A 16,597-nucleotide genomic window follows, 5' to 3' on the forward strand; every position below is an offset into this window, starting at 1 on the left:
TCCCTTTCCACCGAGAGAGGAGCTTTGCATATGCCCTTTTTCTACATTTACAAAGTAGGCCATCTGGTGCCTTCCAGTAATCAAATTTTTGTTGATTTATATTTTCCCAAAATTTTGATATGTCTGGGATCCCAAAATAAGGATTTTTGTTGGCATTATTGCATTGAAAGAGTTCGATCTTACTGTTCTACTTAAAATTCTCTTCCTTTGTTTTTCTCTGAGTCCAATACAGAGCTGGTTTCTCGGGAACGCACCAGGTAAAAGTTCCATTACTGACCTTATATCTCTTATAGGGAGTATTTCCTGCTTTGTAAAGGACATTGTTCCTGGTGTGCCAGAGACACTCCTCTCCTATCACTGTTGAACTCAGTACCCACCCTTCTGGTCTGTTTTCTCCCCTTATCTTTGTCTGATTCCACTTAAGGAGTTCTATTGGGCTCAAGCTACTGCCTTTCCATGGCCATTCCTCTGTCATCAGAGGCCCTCCACAGACCCAACAGTTGGTTACATTAAGCTCCTTACCTGTCCTTTCCCTTATTTCCACAAACAGGTTTTTTCCAAATTTTGAGATATCCTTTTCATTTTCTAATTGTTGTTTGAGTTTCACATACAAGTCTTGAATTTGGGTCAATATAGAGTTAGACTGCTGTGCTAGCTTTGCCTTCTTGTTTACCAGTTGTTCTTTTACTAAGCCTGAGACTTTACTCCCAACAATATACGTGAAACAAATCCATCTTTCCCCTTTTGGACATTTACTTCCCAACCTGCTACAACTTGTTCCTAAATTTTCTACAATCCAGTACTTTTTCCCATTCTGTATACAGTTTCCTACTTCGGATGGGTTGTAACAGTGACTGTTGACATGGGTATACGCAACAAAAAAGGAACCTCGGTGTTTTTCCATATACAGCTTTGGGTAACACCCATGGCATGGCTGTGTCGGTATCCCCAGAGGGCAGAGACAAAAAAGGAGTGACAGATAAAGGAATAACAGAGCTCCGATATGGCTGATACCTCCACCCCCCGTGCCTATGGGGTTGCTACCCACAGCAGGGGTATGTGATCTTCTTGGTGGCAGCTACAGTGGTCAATTCGGTCTTGCCCTCTATTTCCTCGTCATTTCCTTTTTGCTAATTTCCAGGCAAATTGCTTTTGACACTTAATTGTAGCTTCCCACCGTTCCTCAGGTATCTCCCATTCAACAGGCACATCCACAAAGCAAGGTTACTATTTCAGCTGTTCTTTGCTCTGCCTGGATTGGGGAATTCTACACTTCATGCAATGAGAGTGTCGTTTTTGTGAACTACTACACCAATATTTATTACACTCTAGACATTTACATTTAACTCAGCTAGCATGTCCAGTATTGGGATGAATCAGACAGGGTATATGGTATGGCACTGTTGGAAGTGACAATTCCTCCTCCTTTTTAAATAAGTCACAGGCTAAGGCCAGAATATGGGAACGCTCTGACTGAAATAGTACTTATCCTCCTGTTTGGAGTGGAAGTATTCCTCCCCAAGGAGGGTATTGGAGGTGTCTCAGGACTTGTCCAGGCAACACTTGAAACCACTGATACAAGCTTGGCCTTATTTCCTGTCGCGGGTTCGGTTTGTAACCAGGCGGAAACACCAATTTAGTATAGTGGTTTGGTCCAAAATACTCATTACTGTTTATCTGCTGTGAGATAAGAATTAGGAGAAATGCAAAACAGGCACCAAACTTGAAAGAATATAAAGAAGTTTATTAACAGACCTAAAAGAAGAAAAAAAAAATTATACCACCTTCAGAACTCTCCTCCTCCCCCCACCTTCCTCCCTTCTCCCACTGACAATGTGAAAAGACAACCCTTAAGATGTTCAGTCTGTTTACCACTTCCATAATAACCTTGTTCAGTCCATTTAGAAAGAGAAGTCTCTTCTTGCTCATGCTATGAAAACATTATCACAACGAGACAGCCTCCCACTTCCAAATATTGTTCAGTCCATTTAGGAAGAGGAGTCTCTCTGCCTGCGTGTGAGTCCTTTCCCCTGACTTGCAGCTTTTCCCGCAACTGCTTTCGAGGGTCTTGAAGTTTTTTGGGGTACAATTTTAAGGTTGAGCCGTTCAGAAACAAAAACAGAGGCCCTTCTCCTTCCCTGGGAGCAAAGGGTCTTCATCATCTTCATCTTTAGGACTATCTCTGGGAGCATCTCTAGGGACTGAGGTTTTCTCCTTTCCCGTTTGGAGCAAAAGTCCTCATCTGGTTCATCTCTCCCTGTCCAAACTTCTCATGAAATTACAGCTGCGTCAGCATCTGCCTATCTCAGCGCAGGTGCTTTTGCTCACGAGTTGAACACTCCACCCCCCATATCTTCATGAAATTACAACAGGATACTCTGATATATCATAGCTTCACAACAGAATTTCAGCTTTAAGCATCTCCTCTTTCTCTTCCCTCAGGTTTTCAGCTCTTCACAGCAATAAAAAGGGTTACTCTCACCTCGGCCTTGCAGCTTTGCAGCTGGAATGTTGAATTTTTCTTATCGCAGTGGAGAGGGGGGAGAGCCGAGCCGCTCCGGCTGCCCACGGCAAGGCAGTGGGGGGGGGGGGTTCCACGGCTGGAACAGGTCCATGGCTTCAGGATGGCCGTGGCCCGGCCCGGCCTGGCCCAAGCAGGGCCTGGCCGGGCCCACTGGGCCCTGCTCGGGCCCTGCAGCCACCTGTCCCAGCGCCGGAAACGAGAGAGAGCTTGGAGGGGGAGTTTGCCTATTCTTAAATGTGGATAACAGAGGTGATCACAACTTTAAGTGGCTTAGAGAATTGTCCATATTCAAACTGGCCAGCTGATAGGTTCTATCAGTTCCCAGAGGAAACTGTAAGCACCCCTTAGCAAGGACGTCCCTTCCGGGACTATGCTTGCTAACCTATGACATTTCCCAATCAGGTGTGGTTCTTGGTGTATCCCTTGGATCATTTGGGTTTCCCCAGTGCATTACCACCCAGTTCCCGCTTAAGAGTTAACTTGGTATCACCAGGCTTAGATGTTCTAGTCCACTCCTTGGGTTCTTCCACAGGTCCTTTGATTCTGCTGGCATGGATCCACCCTTGCTCCTTGGTCCAGATCACTGCCTCAGTCATCAGTAGCACTTGGAAAGGACCTTCCCATTGTAGAGTTAAAGATTGCTCTTTCCATGTTTTTACTAGTACCCACTCCCCTGGATGGATATTATGGATTTTAAAGTCTAAAGGAGTGGTTTGAGGGATTATCCCTTTCAACCGCAAATCTTCAAGGGTCCTTGCAATTGTGTTGACATATCCTTTAACGCTCATTTCCCCTACTTCATAGGTAGCAGTTTCATGTTGGGTAGTCAGAAAGGGTAACCCAAACATCATTTTGTAAGGTGACACTCCCAGGTCTGACCTGGGTTGTGTCCGAACCCTCAATAAAGCCAGAGGTTGGCATTTTACCCACGACATTTGAGTTTCAATTATTAATTTAGTTAAGGTTCTCTTTAAAGTTTGGTTCATCCTCTCTACCTGTCCTGAACTCTGTGGGTGCCATGGGGTATATAGTTCCCACTTTATTCCCAAGGCTTGAGTTAGCTGCTGTAGAACTTTTGATGAAAAGTGTGTCCCTCTATCTGAGTCTATCCTATTAATCATTCCATATCTGAATGAAAAAATGATACCAAAAACCCCTTTAAAGAAGCAAGAGTGATTTGGGAAAAAAAAGAGCAAATAATAAAGGCTAGAAAACAAGGAATACTGCTCAAGCCAAATGATCTGTAAAAAAAGGAAAAGGGAGGGATTGTTATGAATGTATTGTGATGTTGGCTGTTTGCATGTTACATAATGTTAGAAAAACTTTACCTAGATTCTGTAATGTAATGCACGACATAGAATGTCTATTGTTTATGTAGTCAATTTAGAAAAGATAGGCAGAGAAAGTCTTCACATTCCTGGAGTGTCTTATCAGAGAAGAAGAAAACCAGAAACCAGAGAGAAGAATTTATGGAGAGAGCAGAGACATAGTGGAGCCAAGGAGGAGGATAAGGCTGATGGGATGATACACAGAAACTCCAAAGAATTTATGAATCATGCATGATTGTGCTGAATATGCAGTAAGAGATGTACTTTTAAAGACGATCTTTTGGATGTAGAGGTGTGCCTTTGGCTCTCTGCCAAAGCACCCAGCCGTAATACCCTTTTTGCTATAGTCTCCTAATTGTCCCTTTTATTAAATTTTTAAAAAAATTTTACAAAGAGTGAACCTCGTTTTTCACAGTGACTCCGGTTCAGCCCCAGAGCGGAGCGGCCCGTGCTGCCCCGGGGCGCGCAGGGCTCGGCTGTGGGGCGCGCGGGGGGGAACAGGCAACGGACACACGGACACCGGACACACGGACACCGGACACACGGACACGCGGACAAACGCTCCCAGCGCTTCGGCAGCGGCAGCGGCAGCAGCAAAAGAGCAGCGAGTGGACAGACGCTCTGCGTCCCTTCTCCTGCCCGTGTTCCCCACCCTCTCCCGCTCTCCCTTCAGTGCTCCACCCCCCGCCCCCTTCCGCGGCCTCCCTCTCCCCATGCCAGGCTGGGCCATGCCCCCGGCCCGCCCCCGGCCCCGGGCGGGGCTGCGCCCTCCCCGCCCCCGGGCGTCCCGCCGCGGTCTCGCCTCCGCCCGGCTCTCGCCGTACTGGCGGTGGCGCGGCTGGACGGGCATCAGTGCCTGGCTCCTGGGCACCATCGCCAGCCCCTGGCTCCAGCTGGCCCGACTCCGACTCCGACTCCGGCCCCGGCCCCGGCCCCGGCCCCGGCTCCTCCCGGGGCCCGCCGAGGACACAGGCGGCGCGGCCGCTCCCGCCGCCTCGGCTGCGGCTTCTCCGCTCCGAGCTCCGCCGCTCGGCAGCGCGGCCGCCGGCCCCGAGCCGCCGATGTCCCGTTCAAAAGAGGCAACATGTGGGGATGCCCGGCCCGCGGCAGTTGAGGGGCGTTCGGGGGCTGCTCCTGGCCCCGGGCCGAGCGCTGACGGCCGCGTCTCGCCGGCAGGGAAGGCGCAGCAGGGCCTGAAGGAGCGGTACCGGCTGGGTTCGCTGCTGGGGCGCGGCGGCTTCGGCAGCGTCTTCGCGGCGACGCGGCTCTCGGACGGCGCCCCGGTGAGTGGCGGGGCCGGCGGCGGGCTCAGGAGGAGGGGGCGGAGGAGGAGGAAAGCGGAGGAGAAGGACGATGGGGCTCGGCAGGGTGGGTGGCGAGCTCAGCCTGCTGCTCCCCTTGGCTTGCAGGTGGCCATCAAACGTGTGCCGCGGAGCCGCATCCGTCACTGGGGCTAGCTGGTGAGTGATCGGGGGGCCCAGCGGGAGAAGCCGGGGTGTGACGGGCAGGGGGGATAAGCCGGGGCCCAGCAGGGTGGAAGCCACCAGGAAGCTTCGAGGGAGAGCGGGCGTGAGGCCAGCGGAGGGCGCAGAGCATCCCGGGCTGGGTGAGGGCTTCCCGAGGCCTGGCACGGCATCGGCCCCGCTGACGGCATCGTGCTCCTCCCGCAGCCCGACGGCACCAGCGCACCACTCGAGGTCGTGCTGCTGGACAAGGTGTCCACCGGCTTCCCCGGTGTCGTCCAGCTCCTCGAGTGGCTTGAGCTCCCCAACAGTGTGGTGCTGGTGATGGAGCGGCCGGAGCGGTCCCAGGACCTCCTTCACTTCATTCGGGCACGGGGCTTCCTGTGCGAGGAGGTGGCACGGGAGCTGTTCCGCCAGGTCCTGGAGGCCGTGCGGCACTGCACCAGCTGCGGGGTCCTGCACAGGGACCTCAAGCCAGAGAACATCCTGGTTGACCTGGCCACCGAGCAGACCAAGTTGATCGACTTCGGCTGTGGCACCTTCCTGCAAGCCTCAGTCTACACCAGCTTTGCAGGTGAGCCCACGCAGGGGTAGGCTCCCAGTGGCGGCATCTCGTGGCCCAACACCTCGTGGCTGAACCTGGCTGTGGCAGCAGGGATTCACCCTTTTGCTGCCTGGCAGTTTGAGTCTTCAGCTGAGTTGCTTGTGAGTGGGGGTGGCTGGGGGGCCATCTTCCAGCCCTGCTGGCAGCCTTCGCCAGCCCCTCTGCCCAGGACTGGCGCTGGGGCAGCCAGCGCGACAAAAACACCCGGGGTGGGCGTAGCAGAGAGGGGGGGCCAGAACCTGTGTGGCAGCTGGTTTGGTGTGCAGGTGAGAAAGGGCTTGGACTGCTCCACTCACCTTGTTTGCCTTGGCTTAAGAACGTTTTCTGGGGCAATGCAGGCAGGGAGGACGAAGGCATGGTTTTTCCCCAGCACGGAGTTGGTTTTCCCTTTGCATGGAATGCTCAGGCCTTTTTCAATGCTTCCGCTGCCTTCTTGCAACACCAGTGGCTTCTTTTCCAACCTCCAGTTTGTACACAAGTCACAGGTGCTGGTCACAGGGAAGCGGGTCATGCCGTGTGCCACTGGTGCGGCCCCCGCGTGCCCAGGGATGCTGGGGTGAGGCTCTGGGAGCAGGCAGCATCCCCCTGAAGAACTCCATCTCTATTCCATAGGAACACCGTCCTACAGCCCCCCAGAATGGACGCACTTCAGCTGGTACCACGGTGAGACAGCGACCGTCTGGTCCCTGGGCATCATGCTGCACCAGATGGTCTGCGGGGAGCACCCTTTCAAGAGGGGCTGGAACATGAGCTGGGGCCGGCTCCCGCTCCCACAACGGCTCTCTCAAGGTGGATCCTCATCTCTGCGGCACGGGGGGAATAGCAGTGCTGGGAGACAGCAGCGGGCTCAGGAGCATCCCGCTCTGGCAACTCTGAGGAGGTGGCACATGTCCTGCTCTCCTGCTCTCCTCCAAAAGAAAGAATTGATGGGAAAGTTTAGGCACAGCCCTGAGCACACGCAGCACGGCCTGGGCATGGCAAGAGTGGGGCAAAGCAGACAGGAGCCTTCTGCAACTGACTGGTGCTTTCTGCTTTCTCTGCCCAGAGTGCCAGGATGTGATAAGGGGGTGTTTATCCCTGCACTCCTTGGAAAGGCCCTCCTTAGAAGACCTGTTGTGTGATCCTTGGATGCAGGATATTCATGTGCTATAGGAGAAGGGAGAGAGCCACATGCACGCTTTGATCCAGGGAGCTGATAAGTTCCAGCTGCACACGTGCCTTGGCAAGAAGAAGCAAAGGACCGCAGGCTTGTTTGCCCTGCCTGTACCACTGCGCAGGGCTCCTGAGACGGGCACGCGCAGCCCTGCTGCTGGAGCTGAGCTGCTCTTCCCAGCACTGGTGGCCCCCATGCCAGCTGCTTTTGCTTGTCCTGCTTCACTGACAGCCGGGGCCCTGGGCAGATCACTGACAGCCCCCAGGGAAGAAGGAGCCCCTGGAGAAGCTGTGCCAGCTGGGGCTGCTGCTGCTGGAGACATGGAGGACGACATCAAGGATGACAACTCTTCCTCCACCCGGCCAGCGGCAGCTGAAGATGATGGGCTTCTATTTGGGCACCTTCCTCAAAGCCAGGCTCCACAGCGAATTTGCAGATGAGTCCACATGCAGGGGGATGCTCCCAGATTTGGGCATTGCACAGCCTGGCTGGGAAGCAAAGGTTCCCCCCTTTGCTGGGGCGGATGCAACTAATTCTTCAGTCAGCTGCCAAGCTGCTTTTCAGCACAGCTGGCAGGATGGGCTGGGGTGGTTCCGAAATGGGAGTTGGCTCCTGGCCCTGCCAACAGCCCCCAGCACCCAGCGTGCCGCAGGCTGGGGCTAGGGCAGCCAGCCCAACACAAACAAAGCCCCATGGTGAGCAGAGGTGGGACTCCAGAAGTTGTGCAGGGGCTGCTTTGCCTTGCAGGCAAAGAGGGGCTTGGGCTGCTCCACTGCCCTTGTTGGCTTTGGGCTCAGCATGACTTTTGGGGGCAGTGCAGGGGGGAGGGGAGAAAGCATGGGCTTCCCTGGCCCGTGGGTGGGTTATTCCTCAGCATGTAGGGCTTGGGCCTCCCTCAGGCCCCTGATGGAGAGAAGATTTTTTACCTTTTTCCTTGTTTCCCCTTTTTGTCTGTAATCTCTTTTCATTGATGTGTTGTTTGTTTTGTTAAAGGAAGCATTCTAGGTGCTGTCGGGTCCGGATGGGGAAGCGCTTGGGAGCAGCTGCGGCGTGGGTGGGACGTGCCCTTGGAGAAGGCTGAGGACAGCGTTTGGGAGCAGCTTTTCTTCTGGCAGCGGGAGGCGTGAGGTGGGTGCCCGTCCTCTTGGCACGGCTGGGATAAGGGCTTTTGGGAGACAGCAGCAAGCACAGCAGCATCCCGCTCTGGGCAGCTGCTGAGGAGGTGGATGTGCCACGGCCGGCTGCAGGCTGGGCACATGTCCTGCCCTCCTGCTCTGCTCCCAAAGGCAGCAATGCTGGGCAGCTTTGGGCCCAGCTCTGAGCACGGCCAGCACGGCCTGGGCACTGCGGGCAGCTGGGACAAGGGGACAGGAGGCTTCAGCTGACGGGCGGGTTCTGCTTTCTCTCCTTGCAGCCCGGCTCTGTGGATGCTGAGGCTGCTCTGGGCTCCACCGGGGCTCTGCTGCAGCTCAGCCCTGGGCCGCAAGAAGCCAAAGAAGAAACGCCGTGACCTGCAGCAGAGACGTGCTTGAGCAGCTCGGCAGTGCAGCTCAAGTTTGCAGAGCGTGCACCTCCAGGGGAACACATGCCACCCCCCAAAAAATAAACTTGTTCAATAACTTGTGAAATGAAATCAGTCTGAGATGAGCCCAAATGACAGTTTTCAGCTTGCTCAAGCTGCAGCTTAGCCCTTTTCTGAACAGTGCTCTCCCGCACCTGCCTTTTACTTCATGAGTGTTCCCTCTTTTTCCCCAGTGAGTTCCCAGCTCACAGCAGTCTCCATCGCACTGTAGCTTTCCTTGATGGCCCTGGGCTCGAGGAAGAGCGAGCCCCATGTTTAGGGGCTCATGCTGTCACTGGCTGAAGAACAGCAATGTCTCAGAGTTCCAGTGAGATTTGAGTGTCATTCAGAGCTGCTCTCTAGGCCTCAGCTCTGCTCACTGCTGGCTTGCCACTCCCTTTTCCTTGTCCTTCCAGCAGCATGAGCTCTGGGAATCCCCTTGACCCTCGCCAGTCTTCCTAGCCCAGCCACCTGCCTCAGTTAGGCTTAAGCTGGAGCTTCTCTGTCTCCTCTGGCACCCCAGTGCAGTCCCCTCTGTGGGGAGCAGCAGCCCCAGAGCGCAGCACACAGCAGTGCAGGCCGCACCTGGAGCAGCTCCCTGCAGCCATGGCCTGGCTCTTTGTGGCAACCAAATGCTCCCTGTGTGCAGCTGTCCCTGGAGGATGGTCCCAGGGCAGAGCCCAGCTGGGCTCCCACTGCATCCCCTGGAGCCTGGGGCAGTGCTCCCAGAGCTGAGCTTAACGGTGAGCACCCAGAGCTGTGGCTCACAGTCAGTGTTTGCAAGCGTGTTCTCATCTCCTGCAACCTGTGGGCAAAAGGAGCTGTGCGGCCAGGCCCCTCTGGGCAGTGACAAGGCTGAAGGTCTTTGCTGTTGCAGAGGAGCCGGCATTGAGCCTTAGCGGGGCCTGGCAGCTGTGGAGCCGGATCTCGCCCGCTGTCCGGGACTCGCTGCCCACCAACCGCCCCCACCCGCCGCTCTCCGTTCTGCAGGGACAGAAGGCTCTGGCTGTACCAGGCTTTCCATCGTGTCTGTGTACCTGTGGCTGTGGAACGCACATGGAGAGGGAAAGTGTCAGTCCTGGTGCTTGTGCACTCCTTCCTTCAGATACCAGACACATCTATGTGCAGCCCCTATGTGCACAGATGGATTAAAAGGATAGGCATGGATAGAGATTTCCCACAGAGCTCTAACTTTGGCGTAACTCACCTTGTAAGCTGGCGGCCAGGGGATGTTTTTTCCCAGCTCTGTGTCAGTAGGTGTCCAAGAGCTGAAGGGAGCAGCAGCATTTAGAAGATCCTGGCAGGGGACACAAGCAGGCCAGCCGACTCCAATTAGCCAAGGGGATATTCCATACCATATGACTCCAGCTCAGATAGCTGAAGCTAAGGGAGAGAGGAGGAAGGGTGTGGGGGGGCTTTCATGATTCCTCAACGTTTGCCTCCTGGAGAAACCATTCCCTGTACTGAAGCCCAGCTTGCCGGGAAGCGTCCGAACATTGCTGCTAATGGGAAGTAGAGATTAACTTTTTTCCTTAGTTTATGCACCACAGAATCTATCTTTCTTTCTTTCTTTTTCTTTCTTTCTTTCTTTTTCTTTTTCTTTCTTTCTTTTTCTTTCTTTCTTTCTTTCTTTCTCTTTCTTTCTTTCTTTCTTTCTTTTCCTTCTTTGCTTTCCTGCTTTCTTGCTTTCATTTTTATATCTCTTGCTTTCTGTTTCTATTTCTTGTTGCTTGCTTTTTCTTTCTTTTCTTTTTTCTTGTCCTTTTCCTTTTTCTTGTTGGTTTCACGTTATTCTGTTAACTTCCCAATCATTTTGCTGCCAAAAAGGAAGCCACTCAGTCCATCCCTTAAACACAGCATAGGAATCAGTGTAGATACAGACAGGAGAAGTATTCTGTGCCTCACGTTGGAAAACACTCCAAACAGCTATCAGCTCACCAGCTTGGGCACTGCCTTCCCCCTCTGTGATAATTCCTTCACCTGAGGAGGTGTGGAGGGCTACAGCCTTATATTTCCACACCTTTCCTTCTCTCTTGGCAGAAGCATCCGTAAACCAAGAATTTGCTGACTGTTTGGGGGAAAAAGGAGGGGCTACTTTAATGGCTGAGGCAGGTTTGTCCTGGCTGCTACCCAAGTTTTCAGTTTCTTGGATTGCCAGATCTTTTACAGCTCCTTCAGTTATTGAGAAGACGCTACAATAATGTTCAATCTGAGCATACCACTCCCTTACTGAGGCCCTCTGGGCCACCCCGTCAGGTGGGGGGTCCCAGTAGAGACTTCCTTAATAACTTTGAAAGGGCCTCTCAAAACAATTGGTTGTTGTCATGCAATCTTCTCCATTTCTAGGAGAGCTAAGCTAACCACAAACAATCTTTTCTCCCAGGTAGTGTACCTTTTTTCAGCATCTTTAAAGCCACGGGAGTAAAAACCAACAGGCTTCGTCGGACCCTCAGGGCCCCACTGCCATATGTGTACTGACAACCCTGAGGAGGCAAATCCCCATTCCACCTGGAAAGGATCTGTAGGATGAATAAGGCCCAGGGCTTGGTGAGCTGTTGCTTCAAAAACCAACAATTGCAGTGCTTCTTCTTGAGAAGCAGTCCATTCCCATTTTACCCCTTTTCTCAACAAGTTATAAAGAGGTCTGGCAATTATGGAAAATCCAGGATGTGTTTTCTCCAGAACACTTATAATCCTAAAGCATGTTGGAGATCTTTTTTGGATTCAGGCATTTTAATCTGCTCTAAAGAGGTTAGGGTATCAGGTGGGATACATGTCATACCTCCTTTCCACCAAATTCCCCAAATTTTCACTTCATGTGAAGGGTTTTGGATTTTTTCTGAGGGAATTTGCAAATCAAGGCTTTCTAAGTAGGAGATTATTTTCTGTTGGGTATCTCTCACTTCTTCTCTTTCATCTCCTCCCACTAGGATATCATCAATGTATTGATAAACAGCCACATTGTCAGCTTTGGGTACTTTTTCTAACTCTTGGGCTAAAGCGTGATGAGCCAGGGTAGGAGAGTGTTTGTACCCTTGGGGAAGCCCAGTGAAAGTGTGTTGCTGTCCTTCCCATGCGAAAGCAAAACGGTCCATATCTTCTGGCTGTAAAGGTATCATAAAAAACATGTCTTTGACATCTATAGGTGCCATGATTGAACGAGCCTTTTCTTGAATCAATGTTATCAATTCTGCCAGATTTGGGACTGCTGCTGTGAGAGGGTCTTGTGTTGGCATTTAGCCTGCAAAAATCTATTGTCAGCCTCCACTTTCCATTAGGCTTTGGCACTGGCCACACCGGAGAATTGAAAGGAGAATGGGTATTAAGTATTACTCCTTGTTGTCGTAGCTCCTGTATCACTGGCTTGATACCCTCTTTGGCACCCAGGGGGAGGGGGTATTGTTTCACATTAGTTACTTTGCTGAATGGTAGGGAGGGTGCAGCTTGGAGCAGTCTGATGTTGAAACGTGGGGTGCCAAAAGACCACAGGAGACCCTATGAGTCCTCCCACTGCCTCCTAGCAAGGGCATTCATCCCTAATAAATTGGTTGGAGTATCTCCAATCACTATATGAATAGAGAGTTGGTTTTCCTCTCCAGGCAAAGTGAGCTTGACTAAGGCCACATTCATAGATTCTGTCGCTCCCAAGGCATTTAAAACACAATATCGGTTCTTTGTTGGAACAATTCCACACCTCTGGGCATCTTTCTTTGTCAGTGCAGAAATTTGTGCCCCAGTGTCAATCAGAAAAGTTACAGGTGCCCGTTTAGGGCCTGTAATAGCTGTGATCATTATATCTCCTGTTTTATTTTTAGTGAGCATTCTCAGGTATACCCATGCTCCATCTCTTCACCCACTGACAGGAGACAGGGGGTCTAGTTTCCCTGGTTTTGATCACTGGTGATAATCACTTTGTTGCTTTTTTACTTGAAGACAGAGGAACGCACTGCCTGAGAAGAAAAGGGCAGACAGCCCCGTTTCTTTAGATGTGAAATCACATAGTACATGAAATCATGAAATGCTCCCGAGTTTGGTTTTTTTAACCAAGTGTCCTGTTTTAAAAGTCAAATGTCTGCTAAGGAAGGTGGGAACCTTCCTGGAACGCCAAGAAGACCACTCTCTCCAAATCATTATAACTTCGAAAATTATGGGGCTTAAACAATGCAGGAAAGGAGTAGCAGTTCTTTAGTACAGAATATGCACAGAACAAACCCCAGCACACGCACAGGAGGCTCCCTCGGCGAGGGCCGTGTTTGCCCTTTGCTGCAGTTACGGCCACGCCCGGCAGGGGCCGCTGGCGGCTGCGGCGGGCGCGGGGCGGGGCCGGGGGCACTCGCGGCCGGCAGGGGGCGCTCCGCTGCACGCTTGGCCCCTCAGCGGGGCGGGGGCAGCGGCGGCTCGGACACAACGGAGCGAAGGGAGCGATTCCCCGGGCACTCAGGGGACGGCGGACACAGCTCCGGCTCCAGGCGGCACACCGTGCACCGTCTGTGCATTCCCGAGCGGCAAGGAGGCAGAGAAAGCAGGCACATTCGATCACATTGCCGAATTGCAGCGTAGCAAAGTCCCGAAGCCAAATGCACAAAAGCTCCCGCAGCAACCACGCCCCGATCCGCCGGCAGAAGGGAAGCAGGCAGTTTTACACCGCAGTCACTGAATTCCAGGATCCCCGTAAGTCTCGCGCAGAGCGTACACCTTTTGCACGATGTGCGACTGCCTGGGCAGCCTTTAAAAACACGTGCCCTAAAGCAAAGCCATCCATCCTCCCCACGGTTTCCCGGCTGCCAAATCCTAAAGATACAGTGACAATCTTTTTGGCGCAAAAGATCATGGGATAGATAGGTTATGGTTAGGAATCCCCCCAAGCCGGTGTCCTTCCAGGGAGTTGGAGATAGAGGGAAGGTCCTCCCCGAGCCTCCTTTTCTCCAGGCTGAGCCCCCCCATCTCCCTCAGCCGCTTCTCCTCAGACTTGTGCTCCAGAGCCTGCCCCAGCTCAATTCCCTTCTCTGGACACGCTCCAGCACCTCAAAGTCTTTCTTGCAGTGAGGGACCCAAAACTGACCCCACGATTCAAGTGGGGCCTCAGCGGTGCCCAAACCACGGGGACAGTCACTGCCCTGGTCCTGCTGGCCGCACTGTTGCTGACCCAGGCCAGGATGCCAATGTCCTTCTTGGCCACCTGGGCACTCCTGGGCTCATGTTCAGCAGCTCTTGGCCAGCACCCCCAGGTCTTTTTCTGCGGGGCCACTGGAAATTGCACAGAACGGTCAATGCAATGTGGGGAGTAACAACTCGAGGCAGCCCAGTCTAATTCAGGGACTCTGTGGCCGCTTTGCTAACAAGTCAAGGCGGCCCAGTTCCCTTTACGGGCTCTGTGGCCGCCTAAAGTAACCAGCCCGTAGCGCTGCAGGGGGATGCTGCGAGCCAAGTGCAGGTGTAAACTGTGTCCTTGGACACCAATTCCCGCTCTTGCAGAACGTTTGGGTTTCTGCAGTGATCCCTCCTGCCCGGTGGCCGAAGCGCCTTCTGCGCGCCCGCGCTGCCGGCCGTGCTGGCGGCGCAGCCACGGAGGAACGGCCGCTCCGCGCGGGCCCCGCGGACGCCGCTCCCCAGGGCACGGCCGAGCGCTCCGCGCGCGCAGCGGGACAGGGGCCGGAGGCTGCGTCGCTCGCGCTGCTCGGCCCGCGGGCGGAGCGCGCGCCACCAATGGGGAGCCGCGGGACGGGCGGGGCTGGGCGGGGATTGGCCGGGGCCGCTGAGGGGCCGTGGGGGCGGCAGAGCGGGAGCGGCGGCGGCGGGGCGGGCGCGGGGAGCGGGCTGTGCTGGGGGAGTGACCCCCGGCGAGGGAGTGACCGAGCCCCGGCGGGGGACTGACAGAGCCCCGGTGAAGGCGTGGCCCCGGGCGTGTGGGTGGGTGCGTTCCTTCCTTGCTGTGGGTGGGATCGGGCCTGGAAGGGAGCCAGCCGTGTGGGCAAAGGGGAGCGGCGAGCCGCCTTCCCCTCACATCGCTTCTGAAAAGAAGCCTGCGGGCTACTAGAGGGAGTGGCCTTCAAATGAGACAGTGGGGATTCGGATGACATATTAAAATTTTTTTTTCGCTGTTGGGGTGGTCAGGCGTTGGCACAGGTTGCCCAGGGAGGTGGTGGTTGCAGAAGGTACGGTCAGGCTCAGTCAATGTCCGGATAATGGATCAGGGTGGCGGCGATGAGGCACGTCAGGCCAGGAAGTCAGTCCGTAGTCCAGATTATAGGATGGTGATCTTTACCATAAGAAGTGTCTGATCAGACCGTAAGAAAGCTGTAGTGCATGTTGCACAGAGAGAATCAGGTGTTGCCAAGTAAGTCATTCTCCATTCCCACTGATTTTTCGCTTGGATAGGATTCTGTCTTGTTTTCTGTGGTGTAAATGACATATATGGAGCAAGGAGTCTGGGCAAAAGCATCCAATTGACAAGGTCCAGTACAGGTAATGTTATAGCAGTAGCAATTTCTCAAAGTAAGAAAGGCAGTTAAGTTTACAGGACTTTATTTCCAGAGGTTTATGAGAATGTGGTGAAACTTGTTTTTTCCTTTTGCCTGTATGTGTAAGTAATAAGCTCTATATTATCTGTGCATCTTAAAAGAAATTTCCAGTTAGCAGGAAGTTTAAGGGATTACTTTGATATCATTGCAGTGCTCCAAGCAGTGTCCCACTAATGTCACCCTTGAAAACTGGAATGTGAAGGACCAACAGCTTGCTCATCTTCATGCCTGGGTCACTTTGTTGCATGCATGGCAGTGCTGTTAAATTTGTTTCTTCCACAATTAAAAAAAATTTTTTTAAAAAAAATTGGAGGATTGTTGGGGGTGTGTATTGGATTAACTTTTGTCCTGATATTTCCTATTTATTGCTACTCTGTGGTCAATATCACCTCTCAAGTTTGAAGATCACCTCTCAAATCTCTGTAGTATGCTGGGAATTTCAAATATAGAAGTGTCAATATTTGCAAAATATTGGGTTAAATAAAATCGAATGGGAAAACACAGCCAAAGCTTCTGATAATTACTTGGAGCAGTAACCAAGTTGTTTGGTTGGATTATTGTAAGAAGAAAAGTTACAAATGCTCCCTTGAAGAGGGCACAAGAGGCTGAGCGACTCCCAGACTGCCTTAGATCTGCCTAAGGGAAAGAATCCATGCCAGTGTTGTAGTGTGTAACCTTTATGGATTGTCAGCATTCCATTTCCGGATGGAATGGAGTGGGGAGAGGGGAATTTGCAATACCTCTGGGAAGGGAGGATGCCTTCCCACCTGGGAAAGCTCTGTCACAAATGGCATTGCTGAGCTCAGGGCTCCATCTCTGCAGCATAAGGGTGGTTGTAGAGGAATGGGATTGCTCGGTTCCAGTTTCACTCTGACTGTGAGAATGTCAACAGGAGAATGTGCTGTTGCCTCGTGGTGGCAGCCAAACTATTTCCTGCTCTTCCTTAGCAGTCTAAGGTTCTGATCATGTGTTAACCGAGAGCTGCACTGCCTCCGTTGGTTTTATTCAATAATGCAGAGCCTTCACTCAAGGTTAGAAGTGATGTGCAGTTGAAGATAAAACTGTAATAGCATATTTTTTCTGCTTTATTTCATACAGGATAAAGTCTCAATGTGTGTATCAAATCAAAGGCTGGCTTTACTTTTAGATGATGGATACAGATCTATGTTATGGCTACTGGACAGGTAATTAAACTATTTTTTTTAAATTATGCTATCCAAACTTTAAAAGTACATTTTCCATTAAAAATGCAAAAAATTTTTGCCGTCCAAGGAAATGTAAAATACGTGTTTTATCATCTTCCTGTAGTATAAATCAAAACAACAAAAACTATCTACTAAGTACATATTGCACCAGCTACATCTCTATAAAGTAGCCTGGAAAGATTGGAGAATCAGTACAAGAATAAACCAAAGGAAAGGTCTTCTGAGAAGAGGGAGTGAA

At 52.4% G+C, this 16,597-nt stretch overlaps 1 long non-coding RNA gene and 1 pseudogene across 2 annotated transcripts in view; both read left to right on the plus strand.

Annotated features, from left to right (window-relative positions):
* The first annotated feature begins 4,913 nt into the window (after positions 1-4,913).
* LOC125338029 lies at positions 4,914-8,195 on the plus strand (annotated as a pseudogene).
* Positions 8,196-14,447: 6,252 nt separating this feature from the next.
* Positions 14,448-16,597, plus strand: part of LOC125337845 — a 2,855-nt gene continuing 705 nt past the window's right edge. The window contains exons 1-2 of one of the 2 annotated variants that reach the window (XR_007208140.1): positions 14,448-14,543; positions 16,253-16,338. This is a non-coding gene — a long non-coding RNA (uncharacterized LOC125337845). Of the gene's footprint in view, positions 14,544-14,892; positions 14,971-16,252; positions 16,339-16,597 lie in introns of those variants that run through there. The other variant, XR_007208141.1, reaches the window with a different exon arrangement.

This window comes from Corvus hawaiiensis, chromosome 24, assembly GCF_020740725.1.
Source record: "Corvus hawaiiensis isolate bCorHaw1 chromosome 24, bCorHaw1.pri.cur, whole genome shotgun sequence".
NCBI classification, from domain to species: Eukaryota; Metazoa; Chordata; class Aves; order Passeriformes; family Corvidae; genus Corvus; species Corvus hawaiiensis.